The sequence below is a fragment of the Muntiacus reevesi genome, chromosome 8 (genome assembly GCF_963930625.1).
Source record: "Muntiacus reevesi chromosome 8, mMunRee1.1, whole genome shotgun sequence".
Classification (NCBI taxonomy): domain Eukaryota; kingdom Metazoa; phylum Chordata; class Mammalia; order Artiodactyla; family Cervidae; genus Muntiacus; species Muntiacus reevesi.
This window is the reverse complement of record NC_089256.1, coordinates 49,436,284-49,444,332: the sequence shown is the minus strand read 5'-3', so window position 1 is coordinate 49,444,332 and position 8,049 is coordinate 49,436,284. Positions and strand designations below refer to the sequence as shown.

The 8,049-nt window shown below is 40.3% G+C and overlaps 1 protein-coding gene across 5 annotated transcripts in view; it reads left to right on the top strand.

Annotated features, from left to right (window-relative positions):
• The first annotated feature begins 390 nt into the window (after window positions 1–390).
• The window catches only part of PCYT1A (phosphate cytidylyltransferase 1A, choline), a 43,582-nt gene continuing 35,923 nt past the window's right edge, over window positions 391–8,049 (top strand). The window contains exons 1-3 of one of the 5 annotated variants that reach the window (XM_065942172.1): window positions 391–667; window positions 923–987; window positions 7,890–7,959. The gene's annotated coding sequence lies outside the window, so the exon portion shown is untranslated. Of the gene's footprint in view, window positions 668–784; window positions 988–7,889; window positions 7,960–8,049 lie in introns of those variants that run through there. The other 4 variants (XM_065942170.1, XM_065942171.1, XM_065942174.1 and 1 more) reach the window with 4 other exon arrangements.

Genomic DNA, 8,049 nt, shown 5'->3' with positions numbered 1-8,049 from the left:
TTGCCCAGGCAAGAACACTGGAGTGGGCTGCCATTCCCTTCTCCAGGGGATCTTCCCCACCTAGTGATGAAACCTGGGTCTCTTGCATTGCAGGCAAATTCTTTATTGTCTCAGCCACCAGGGAAGCCCATCTACAAGGGACTCCTCCAAAGGGGTTTGCTAGTTTCTTTCTAGCAAAGGAAAACATTTCTTTTCACCAGTCACCCTGCTGCGTGATTTCCTACCAGTGGCCACCAATTCAAGAATTGTTCCTGCTCAGATGGCCCCCAGTTGATACCTAGGGATCATCTCTTGGTGAGCCAATCTGGGTTAGAAACAACCGGAACACAGAGGGCTTTTCACAGGACTTGGTTGGCGGACGTGCGTCTCTTCACGTCACCCAGTAGGGAAAGGTTGGCGCTGTGTGAAGCAGTTGCAGACCATGGTGTGGAGGTAGTGGGTGTCAAGGTTGGAAGGTGTCGCGGCCATCTGCATTGTGAATGTGCTGGTATACGAGTGCCTGGCACCGCGTCAGGCGCTGGGATAGAGCAGGAAGGACTAAAACGGACAGGTCCGCCTGGGAGGGACTGAACCCGGAGCTGGGCAAAAGGCGAGCCACCACGTTAACGCTTCTTGACGGACTGCCAGCAAGCAAGAGTGACAAGCCACAGACCTGTCTTATTACAAGGTACATCCCATTTCTTCACCGCATAGTCCAATTCCGCAAGATAAGTGACCCTTTGCCATTTTTTGCTGACTCTTGGTGAGTTCTGCTCATAGGGGCCTCTATGGAGGCGGAACCACTGTGTCAGAGGTGGTTTTCGAAGAGAAGTCGTGGTCGGAGTGATAAGAGGGCGGGCAATAGGCGGGATTTCCGGTCTCCGCTTCCGTCAGCTGCCTTTCCCGGGCGTCTCCCCGCAACCTCCTCAATTTCCCTTGTCAGTGACGCGGCGCTCTGGAGAAATTCGACGGGACAGTGACCAGGGGCCAGGGAAACGTGAGCTGCAGGTAAGGACCGGGTGTGTGTATATCCTTGCAGCTCTGTTTGAGAGGAGAAACTGTGGTGCTGGGACCGCCAGGAGGAGTGACTGAAAGAAGAGTGGGTCAGTGACAGCGAGGTGGAGTGTGAGGCTATGACTGCGAGGCTACTGTGACCCAGGGGCATTGACAACGAGGGGACTGTGGCTGAGACGTAGCTGCTTGCGAGGGGTCTGTGACCCAGCAGAAGTGATTACCAAGGGGCTCTGACCTCGGAGAACACGAGGCAGAGGCTGTGTTAGGACTATGACCGAGGAAGTATGAAGCAGTGACAGCGGGGAACTGTGACCAAGGGCCGACGACTCGGAGGAGACTGATCGATGGATAGTAACTGTGAGAGGACTCTGACCTAAGGGAACATGAAGCAACAACTGCGAGGGGACTCTAACCAAGGAGCAGTAACTTTGAGGGGGCTGAGTTAGAGAAGACTGTGGGATCAGTGACTGGACAGGGTACTGTAGCGTTTTGTTTGAGTAGGGGGTGTGGTGACTGCGTGAAGAAGGTTAGACAGACCTGAGTTTAATTTGATGGCCAGACTTCTTGTGGCTGGGAAGCTTACCTCACCATTGAGCTATAGTTTCTTCCGCCGTGAGTGGGAAGTTTGGATTAGTTGAATGTTTTCTAAATTGTGGGTTCTGTCCTGTTATTGGGTTGTGTAGTCCATTTAGTGGAGGGAACCTGAAATTTACCAAAAAAAAAGAGAAATAGACCTGAAATTTTCACATAATAATAGTATTATTTCATGAAACTTGTTTCAGTTATGTATGTGTGAGGTTATGATACAAAATGAATTTCATGTATCTTAAAATGTAGTAAAAAAGTTGGAAAAGCATTGGACCAGATTATTTCTGAGTTTTCTTTCTGGCCTAAAATGTCATGATTCTACAGTGAGGGGACTATTTGGAAATACCAAGATGCAATTAGGAAGATCTGGGGCTGGGGCACATCCTCCACCAGATTGACTTAACTGAAGAAGGCTTCTCAAATAAAATTGGAGTAGTTTTAACTGAAGACTGAAACTCGGGTCCTCAGTTGGGAGAACCAGTACTTATATATTGAAATAGGGACAGTGATATTTAGAAAGGAAGTGAGGATATAGGGTTTTATGACGGGAAAAGCTGTTAGGAATAGACACTGAGTAAGGGGGAAGCTTTGAAGAGGGTAGAAACAAGGCTTAGAAAGGGAACTGAAGATAGAGACAAAAGATTCTGCTGAGAATAAAGTGACCTTCAGGGTCCTTTTCAATCTTAATATTTAATGATTCTGTAAATACAGAGAATTGCTAGTAAAAAGGCACTGGTTGAGAATGAAATTTGGTGCAGTAATCTGTGGTGAACAGATGATCATCCTGGAGAAGACAGGATGACCTGGAGAGGTCAACAGTGGTGACTAGAATGCCACAGAGGAGAAGCTTTAATGTATTTAGCTATCCAGCTCAATGGTTTTTGTACTTTGGAGGCAAAGACTGGCCTACTGGGAATGCCATGCTGTGGATAATTCAACTGATGTTTTAGCATGGGTTTATTTCCTACTGATGCCCTTTCATCAGGTCTGTTAGTGATGCAGATGAAATTGAAGTGAGTTTCACTCCTTCCTCCTCTTTTACAGTCCTTTGTAGAAGGTGCTACTTATTGATTGTGTCACTTAGTGTTTTAAAAAAAATATATCTAATAGAAGCTTGAGACAGTTTTAACTTACTAGACACTGTATTTATCTGATAACCTGATAGTCACTCCCACCCTTTATACACATATACACTGTCATAGTGAAAGAGATTTCAGAATGATACTTAAACAGGAATCAGTTGAGAATGGTGAGGGATAGCCTTTTTTTTGGTGGCACCAGTCTTAGTTGCAGCACAAAGGATCTTCAATCTTCCTTGTAGTATGTAGGATCTTTAGTTTTGGCTTTTGTGATCTAGTGCCCTGATCCAGCCCCCTGCATTGGGAGTGTGGAGTCTTAGCCACTGGACCACCAGGGAAGTCCCAGGGAGAGCCTTTGTTTAGCTAAAATTGTCTGTTTCTAGAATATTATATGTTTACTAAGCTTACATTCTATATAACTAAAAGGAACTACTCAAGAAATTGTTCCTAGAACAGAATATACTACTTAAAGGTTACTCATCACCAAAGAGAAGACGTTCAGGCTTGGGGACTGCAGCACTGCCTCTGGGGTTATTTGTGTTTGCTGAATGAAATGATTCTTTTTGATTTGACCTGCTTTGTAAATTCCTTTTGGAAACCAATATAATGGCCTAATTGATTAAGAAAGAACATTATTCCTTCCTCAGCCTATGATGTCTTCTCTCATAAACAGGTGAGGTTTTATTTTTCTTGGGGATCTCCTTTTTGGATATGCGATTCCTTAAGGAGAATCTAGTCAGAGCCTTGGATTCCTGGTGACTTTATCTGATGTTAACACTGATTATGGGAAGAATTATTGCTTTCTTTTGCTTTAGAGTTCCTTATTCTGGCAGAGAAAGCTGTTCTTCTGGTTAAATAGTCCTTTAATAATCTGAAAAATATGCATACTAACCACATTTAGTATACAATCTCATGGAGTTTGTTAACCATCTGCCCTCATTCATGATTTTCCTGTGGAGCTATCTAATCTGTAGGTTAGACTTGATTCCCCTCGGGAGCTGAATAGCCTCTTTGTGTTATAAACTCTGATTAATTTATGAAATATTCATAGAAAAAGCAACCATAATAATGATGGATAAGGACAAAAGATCTAATAATAATTGTAATTTTCTTATGTTTTTCTTTCACAGTATTTGCATAACTCTCATCTGAAGCCAGATCTTCTGACTTTCCTAATAGAGATAATTCCTCCTACTGAATCAAACAGAAGTTCTTACACTAACTTTTATGTTCTCCTGAAATAGATTAGAAAGAATAAATTTTTCTAAAAGTCATGATTTAGGGCGAGTTTTTTCAGTTAGAGAAATCCTAAAGTCAGGCTACTTCCCAATCATCACTGGACTGTGAGAGCTCCTTTTTATTCAAGATTGTGACTGATTCTACATCTTTTACTTATGTCTACATAAGTCACATTAGAAAATAATAGGAAGAAAAGAGTGAGAACAGGGCTCAACTTTCTTGCTTATCTGTCTAGAGAGTAACTTCTAGCACTTTCTCTTTCCTAAGCCTAAACCTTTCTGTTTCTAGTCCTAAACTTTTCTTTTCACAATATTCCTGTCAAATAGGTACCTGAACACATGTATGACATATGATTTGTTAATTGTTTATGAATTTGTTTGTGACAAAATTTAAATCCTAACTCCCTTCCTCTGTAATTTAATCAGTAAATTCAGGGAATATACATTTTTACATACTTTTATTTTGCAGTATATGCCAGGGCACCATTCTAGAAGGAGAAAAAAACAAACCAACAGTGAGTCTCTAGTATATATTTGGCACTGTGTTAGGTTTGTTTACATACTTCATTAATATAAATAAGTGAATTTCCTGTATTTTCCTGTTTGCAGATCACATAAGTAGATAGATATATAGCAGAATTGGAGGGAGATTTGTTTGTTTTTCTGTCTTTTTTTCCTCCCTTTCTGTTGGTAACTCTCTTGTTGAAAGTTTAGTTTGAAGCTTTCTACATTTGGACTAGAATGTCTGTCGGGGAACCCATGGATTTGCTATGCTGTTATATCACATTCACAACTATTTGCAAACCAGTTTGAAGTGAAGGCTGCTAAAAATAGTGATTTATAATCACTAATATAATTTATAGTTTATAATCACTAATTTATAATTTATAATCACTAATATAATCACTAATTTATAATCACTAACAAAGATTTATAATCTTTGTTCTATATTAGAGAACAGAATGAGTGCACTTAATAGAAACTGGGTGATTCTGGTTTGTTTGTTTTTTTGGCCCCTAAATCTTAATCTTTTTTGTTCCGTGGAACACTTTGGCATTGTGGTGAAACCTTGTGGACTCCTTTTTTTGATTAATGTTTTATATGCAAAAAATACATAAATTATAAAGAAAACAAATTGTGTTGATAGGTAGTTATCAAAATATTTTTTAAATGTGTGAAATAGCACATGTAGTTTTTAACATAGTAAATAAAGCTTGCTGTCTATCAGTGGGTCTTATAACTATGATAATTTTAAAATGATCATGTGTTTAAATAGTATTTCAAAATATTTGTACCAAGTGTAATATTATATTAAAATATCTATGATTTCTGTTGGTGAAAAGTCTATTTTACTGAGTCTACTATTACTGTTGTGGCTTACATTCATAATTGAAAGATGGTGGATTTGCCAGAGGCTAGTGAAAATAAAGATATACTTTTTTTAGTCTAAATCCCAGATTCCCTGAATCTGTCATAGACCCTGCCTTAGAGATATAACCCAGTTTAGGGAGAACAAAATCTAAACACAGGGTTTACACACTGATTCTTGCAGTAGGATAGTGGCAGAGCACATTGTTCAACTGTAAGAACTGTTACAAGTTTCTGGTTTTTTAGGATAATCTCTGTCCTGAAATCCAACCCTCTGTGGTCAGGCCTAAGCACAAACTTTATTTTGGTCCATGACTAACCCAGAGTCTGACACAGAGTAAGTGCCCACTCAGTGTTTGTTGAATAAGTATTTCTCTGGAGAAATTAGAGGGAGAGATGAAGTTCAAAGCGTAGATCTTAGATGTGGCCATTTACTGATCCTAAATATTGAGAAGTAACATTGAGCCCTGACTTAAGACTAATCTGTCTGTGCAAATAATGTTGTGAAATCACCTTTACGTTTAGAATTTCCCAAAGCAGGCATTCTTTTGACTTATTCTATATGGTGTAGTGATATATACTGGTTAGTGACGTTGTTACTGTTGTAGTCGCTAAGTGATATCTGACTCTTTGCGATCCCATGGATTTTTTAGTATGCCAGGCTCCTTTGTCTTCCACTGTCTCCTGGAGTTTCCTCAAATTTATGTCTATTGAGTCAGTGATGGTATCTAACCATCTCATCCACTGTTGCCCCCTTCTGCCCCTGCCTTCAGTCTTTCCGAGCATCAGGGTCTTTTCCAATGAGTCGGCTCCTCACGTCAGGTGGCCAAAGTATTGGAGCTTCAGCTTCATCATCAGTCCTTCCAATGACTATTCAGGGTTGATTTCCTTTAGGATTGACTGGTTTGATCTCCCTGTAGTCTAAAGGGACTCTCAAGAGTCTTCTCCAGCATCACAATTCAAAAGCATGCGTTTTTCAGTGCTCAGCCTTCTTTATGATCCAATTCTAACATCTGTACAGGATTACTGGAAAAACCATTGCTTTGACTAGACAGACCTTTTTGACAAAGTGATGTCTCAGCCTTTTAATACTCTTAAGTTAACTATTCTTCCAAGGAGCAAGCATCTTTTAATTTTATGGTTAGTGACATAAATTGCCATAATCCTGTATCAGAAAGTTATATGCGAGGACTTCCCTGGCTAAGACTCCAAGCTCCCTAATTCAGGGGTCCCAGGTTTGATCCCTGATCAGAGAACTAGATCCCACATGCTGCAGCTAAGATCTGGTGCAGCCAAATAAATTGTTTGTTTGTTTTAAATAAAGTTATGGTACAGTTTCTTGAAATAATTCTATTTCTAGCACTGTCCTCCACATTGGAACTGTTTACATAATCTAGGTAGAGTTTGCTACCAAATTATTAATAAATCTGATCTTGTTTTCATTTCGAATAGAGTTGGCAAACTTCTTAGGTAAAGGGACTGATAGTAAATACTCAGCTTTTCGGGTCATACAGTCTCTGTTGTAACTACTCAACTCTGCAGTTGTAGCACAAAAATGGCCATAGGCAGTACATAAGTGAATGAGCATGGCTGTGTTTCAGAAAAACTTTAATTATAAAAACAGACTGTGAGCCATTTTTGACTTGTAAGCTGTAGTTTGCTGACCCTTGCTGTAGGAATTCTGCTGGTTCTTGAATCCAGCCCTTCCTCTCACTGTGGGCTAGATACATCCTCCCTCAAGCTTCAAAGATCTTTACACAAAGGGTGATGTGGCTGCACTGTTATCTGTGGGAAGGCCTGAATGTACAGCAAATGACATGATTAATGCCAACAATATTTGATTCACTTTAACCTAGAAGTTCATAGAGCTTGCCTCTTAGAGCACTACTTTATTAAACTCCACAGTAGTAGAAGCAGATAAAGATAACAAATATGAAGTATGCTTGTTCATTTAGCTTTGGAACTGGGCATAGTATGCCAGTAGAAAATTGCTGTTTTTGTTCAGTCACTGAGTTGTGTCTTACTCTTTGTGACCCCATGGACTGCAGTGTGCCAGCCTTCCCTGTCCTTCACTATTTCCCAGAGTTTGCTCAAACTCATGTCCATTAAGTCGATGATGCCACCCAACCATCTCATCCTGAGTATAGGGTTGTTTTGAGGGAAATTATTGTAGACCCAGGGATGAGGGGAAGCAGGACTAGAAGGCAAAGGAAAAATTCCTGTCTCCTTTTTTTTTTTCACTCAGATAGTTCCTGTACTCAGTCAAATTTGAGTTAGATTTTTGAAACTTGAAGAGTATATATGATTGCAGCTTCTACTATTTAGGTTGTTGCATAGCTTAAGAAGCAGTGTCCATTTCCTCTTTCACCTTGGGGTGCTTAGTAAATCTACCAGCAATAAGGGAGTAGAATAGAAGGGAATTGAGTAGGAGTTTCTAAAACTGCACTTCTAGGAGACTTTCATCTTTAAAACACTAGCATGTGAATACCAGCACCCAGATGTTGTCTCCTTCAAGACATTCATGTTGGAAAAACACTTGATTAGATTTATCCTCCGTATCTCCGTCCTGCCACCCCTTCCCGCTGACACACATTTCCACTTCTTTTGTGTGCTTCCTTAATAGCAGAGTTGATCTCTCCAAGCAGGCATCTACTGGAACACTGAAGAACAAGGCTAGCAGTGTGTACTGGGAGGTGAGTCAGCAGAAATGGAGCCAGATTTTGTGAATCTGGGTAAAAATCACAGGAGCAGATACTACATTCTATATCTTGAAAGCAGTTTGG